The 5,136-nt window shown below is 35.3% G+C and overlaps 1 long non-coding RNA gene across 1 annotated transcript in view; it reads right to left on the bottom strand.

Annotated features, from left to right (window-relative positions):
- Positions 1-4,410: 4,410 nt before the first annotated feature.
- The window catches only part of LOC118490136, an 899-nt gene continuing 173 nt past the window's right edge, over positions 4,411-5,136 (bottom strand). Inside the window, exons 1-2 of the long non-coding RNA XR_004888308.1 lie at positions 4,830-5,136; positions 4,411-4,695 (exon numbers count right to left, since the gene is read on the bottom strand). The exon at positions 4,830-5,136 is cut by the window's right edge and continues 173 nt beyond it. This is a non-coding gene — a long non-coding RNA (uncharacterized LOC118490136). The remainder of the gene's footprint in view (positions 4,696-4,829) is intronic.

The following is a 5,136-nucleotide window of genomic DNA, read 5'->3' as shown; positions in this document are numbered from 1 at the left end:
ACTTACATCACATTTCGAATACGTGGCTTGACTTGCATTTCTATTTTGAAACAAACATTTAAATAGTTATGTATTAACAAAAGATATGGGCTTAAATTTATACACTTTGGAATGTAATCAAACTATGTTTAAAAGGCACCCGAAATAAATGATGATGGCCTTATAAATGGTAATTTAATATCATGATACTTAAATGTAAACAAAGATTAACATGTGAGTTTTAAAAATTAATAAAATTATTTTTAACACAAATTAACATGTGAGTTTAAAAATACAAGTCATTTGTAAGTTGAATAGCTTGGCAAAATATTTTAAAACCCCCACCGCATCGCGACAAACCACGCATCTAGTTATATATAAATACTTATTATAAATTGGGTAAACGTACAACATCATAAAAAAAACTTATATTTTTAGTGGTAGTAATTGATATATCCATGCAAATTATTCCTTAAACACAAGCATGCAATTAACACTCAAACCAAGATCTTTCACTAAATTTATCCATCCTAAACCAGTAAAGTATTAATTCCTCTTCTTTTTTTTTTTTTTGAACGGCAAGGAATGACGTGCCAACCATCATGACACCGGGCATTGTAGCTAAGGTCGACTACTCGACCACCGCCAGCCCCTTGGCTCTCCCCAGATGCGCGGAAACCCGACCTCCACCCGCCCGAAGGCACGACAGTGGAATAATCGGTAAAACCTCGCCTCCCATCCAAGTCGAACGGCGCCACCCGTATTCGCTCTTCACCTAGATGTCGCAGAAAATAATGAGGAGAGTGGGAATCGAACATGGATCACAAGGAACACCAATTCTTTCCCCAACCACTCCACCACTACCTCATTTGCATTAATTCCTCTTCTAACTTGATTATGACTATCCAAGAACACCCTTCTAATTCACCCTCTTAACAATATTTGTTTGACCCAACTAAAAATGTTGACAAAAGAAGCAATATGTAGTTTTATGTTATGGGAACTTAGTACAAAGCTACTATAGCATCACCCTCTAAAGTTTGGTTTCAAGAAACTAACAATCAAAAACCTTGATTTTAAAAAGCGAGAAGCGCATCGAGGCGCAAAGTAATGTGTTTGGCCGTATCCAATTTGGTTGGAACCCATTGAGATTAATCATAACCCGAATGAACTTTTTTTTCGTTTTAGGTTCCAAGTAACCAATTTATAGCTGTGTAGAAACTAAACAAAAAAACTAGTTCGAACCAAAAAAATAAATAATTAACCCACCAATAAAAATAATTAAAATATCACATGAAACTATGGAGACACACGCTTGACAGTGAAAACATATTGAGACACACGCTTTACAGTGACTGCAAAATAAATCCAAAAACTTTATTCAAATTTAATGAAATAACGCTTTACACACGCTTAACGCGCTCCAAAAAAATTAGTACTAAATCTATTCCTTGTACCATCTTCGTGTAAGTCTAAGGTCCTAACGTGTACAAAAGCAAGGCCCAAGGTGTACTCCTCATCTTTGGAAACAAGATCACCTGAGATAAAAAAAAAAAAAAAAAAAATCAAGGCTTTTTTTAAATATCCAAATATAAAAACCATTCTTTTTCTAATTTAACCTTTGAAATTTCAAATACAAGCTAAACAACAATTAACTTAAAATCTCAAATACAATGGAAAACTAAACCTGTTTTTAATATTTGTCATGAATGTTGTCTTTTGATATTGCCTCCTCCATTTCTCGAACCTCGACTCCTTGATTTCTTTAATCTTCGCCTCTGCGAGGTCTTTATTATTCCCCACCTCGATTCCCTTAGCCGCTTCCATTTTTTATGCTTCACCACCCATTCAGTATTTTCTTCCTTTAAAAGATCAACGAAATCAATTTGTATTTCAGGTACTATGTAGCATACCTAGGTTTGAAGTTGCCTCACAACCAACCGAAGATTGAGCACTAGATGAATCCATTCTAGAACATGAGCATTTTTTATCGTGTTTTGCAACTAGAGAGTGTTTTTTATTGTTGTAGTTCAACCAAAACACACCAACCTATTTATACTAGTTTAGAGGTTCCTAATTATTGGAGAATTAAAAAGCAAAAAAAGGTTAAAAACGCCTTAAACGGCCAAATGATGACAGTATAAGAATTGTACCGTGACAAAAATGCTCTAAGGTGTTTCGCGTTGTTTTCTCGGCCATTTTTAAATACTCGTCATTGATGTCGGTTGTGTTTCCGTAAGCAAGGACTCGTAGCGCCGACGTATACTTTTGGATACCGGTAAATCCAAGTGTCCCTTTCGCATCCGCTTTTTGTTTAAAATAATCGTAGTTTGTTTCCAAGTCGTCGACTATGCATAATGCATAGAAACAAACGCTTATTCATTCGGAAACGACGCCTAAAAATTTCTGGGTTTGAAAATGTCGGCGCCTCATCAAAATAATCTTTCATCAACCGATCATGTGTCACGCTATGGTCTCGTTCAATATAATCTCTTGTTTTAATTTCAGGTTTGGGGCGGCGACAATGCTTCACATATCTCACCGCTAGTTGACAAGCACTCGTAACCGCCTCTTGCTCGACCTCCTCATCGGTGGATTCATCGTCATCCGCAAAAAACTCTTTGTAGTAAAAATTCACTATGGAAGAGGAACTAGGGGAACCCATATTTTTATAAAATGGTATTGTTTGTGTGAGAGTTTTGGTGTTTAAAATTGAAGAAGTTTGTATATATATATATATATATATATATAGGGGATGGTTCAAATGAAAACCACTTTTATTGTGAAAACTCGAAAACTAACTAAAAAAAGCATAAAAAACACACAAAAAAAATTTTTTTTTTTCAATTTTTTTTAAAAAATCGCTAGTTTTTATATATAAAAAAAACTTTTTTTCAAAAAAAAAAAAAATTGTGTAGTGCACATGTGTAATAATACACATGTGTAGTACACATACATATGTGCAGTATTACACATGTGCACTACACAAAAAAAAATTTTATATTAAAAAATCTGCGAAATTTTGATTGCAAAAAAAAATTAAAAAAAAAAAATTTTTTTGTATGTTTTTTTGGCTTTTTTTAATTAGTTTTCGAGTTTTCACAATAACTAGTGGTTTTCATTTGAACCTTCCCCTATATATATATATATATAGGGGATCGCTAAAATGAAAACCACCTCTAGTTGTAAGAACCATGGGAACCACTTTCTGGCCCTTAGATCAACTAGATGGATGGATGTGATTAAAAGTAGTAAATATTAATATTAAAAGCTTTTTATTTTATTATGTCTTTAATATTATAATCCAAAAGGGTATTTAAGTAAAATCACTCTATTTTGTCTTTTTATATATATTAATTTTAAATTACCTTTTTTGTCCTATTCATTAATTAGTTTTTTGACTTAATTATTTTTTATTTATAAACAGATTTTTTTGTAAAACAATTTTTTGAAATCAAAATTATATTATAATTTTTTTAATTTTTAAGATTTTTACGCCCGGCCTTTTCACGCCTCGTTTTTTGACGCGCCGTTTTTTCGCCCGGCTTTTTCACGCGTCGTTTTTTCAACGCGCCGTTTTTACGTTTTACGCCCCGGTTTTTTACGTTAACGTTATTTACGTTTTACGCGCCGGTTTTTTGCGTTTTACGTTTCGGTTTTTTACGTTAACGTTATTTACGTTTTACGCGCCGGTTTTTTGCATTTTACGTCCCGGTTTTTACGTCAACGTTTTTTTGCGTTTTACGCGACGGTTTTTTACGTTAACGTTTTTTACGTTTTACGCGCCGGTTTTTTACGTTAACGTTATTTACGTTTTACGCGCCGGTTTTTTGCGTTTTACGTCCCGGTTTTTTACGTCAACGTTTTTTTACGTTTTACGCGCCGGTTTTTTGTGTTTAACGCCCCGGTTTTTTACGTTACCGTTTTTTTACGTTTTACGCGCCGGTTTTTTGCGTTTAACGCCCCGGTTTTTTACGTTACCGTGTTTTTACGTTTTACGCGCCGGTTTTTTTATGTTAACGTTTTTTACGTTTTACTAAAAAAATTTACGTTTTGCGATTTACCTAAAAACTTTTAACGTTTTACGGAAAACTTTTTACGCTTTACGTAAAAACTTTTTCAGTTTTACGTTTTTACGTTAAAAAGTTTACGGTTTAACTTTTTTTTTTTTACAAAAATGTTTTTACGCAAAAACTAACGCACCCAAAAAAAAGCTACCCTCGGGAGGTGTCTCAGATAGTTTGCTATCATCATCGACGCCTCAAAAAAAAAACCCCCCCAACAAACAAAATCAAAAGAACGAGGGGATTTCTTGAAAAAAACGATGTTTTGGCTCAGATTTTCCGATAATCAGAGGCTGCAAAGTGGGGTTGCAGGTTCAAAAACCTACCCTCCACCGTCCTTGCCCCGCCATCGTCATCAAAATATACGTTTTTTTTTTTTTTTTTTTTGCATCATCACCGCCCCAATCCAAACGGATCAAAACCCACATAGTTCACTCTTTGAAAAACTACCAAAAAAGCACCATCTTCAAACCCCAGAAAGGACAAGCAATAAACAAGCATCAAGAAAAGTCAAAACCCCAAGTATTCAAACCCATATTCAAACCCAGAAAAAGACAAGCACTAAACAAGCACTAAACCACATCTTCAACACCCAAAAAAACCATAATAACAAACCCACAATTCCCAAACTTCTTTACTCATCATCAAGCACCTACATATCATCAATTTCAAATTAGAAGAGAAAATAAAAACCCTAATTGAAATTTATGTTCATAAAAAAAACAACCAGAAGTTGTAAAAGAAAAAAAGCAAAAAACCCTAATTTTTTTTGTGAATGAAAGTTACCTCAGAACAATGAACACCCTTGAACCGATGACCACCGACACCGTCTCCCCATCAACCACTTGCCCCACCACCAGCTTCTGAACACACCACCTGCGCCACCACCGTCTCTTGATACCGACTCCACATAAACCACCGGTCACCCCCCTCTGCCACACACCACCAAAAAACCCCCACCGCCACCAACCCTAACGCCACCACCAACACCGACGCCTACCTCTACCCCACACCCCCACCATCGCCGATCTCTGCCTACCACCACCACCAGATTTCCGGTGGTGAACAAGGATTTCCAGTGGTGAACAAGGAT

Source organism: Helianthus annuus, chromosome 3 (assembly GCF_002127325.2).
Source record: "Helianthus annuus cultivar XRQ/B chromosome 3, HanXRQr2.0-SUNRISE, whole genome shotgun sequence".
NCBI classification, from domain to species: domain Eukaryota; kingdom Viridiplantae; phylum Streptophyta; class Magnoliopsida; order Asterales; family Asteraceae; genus Helianthus; species Helianthus annuus.
The sequence above is the reverse complement of the archived record's forward strand: the minus strand, read 5'-3'. Positions and strand labels throughout refer to the sequence as shown.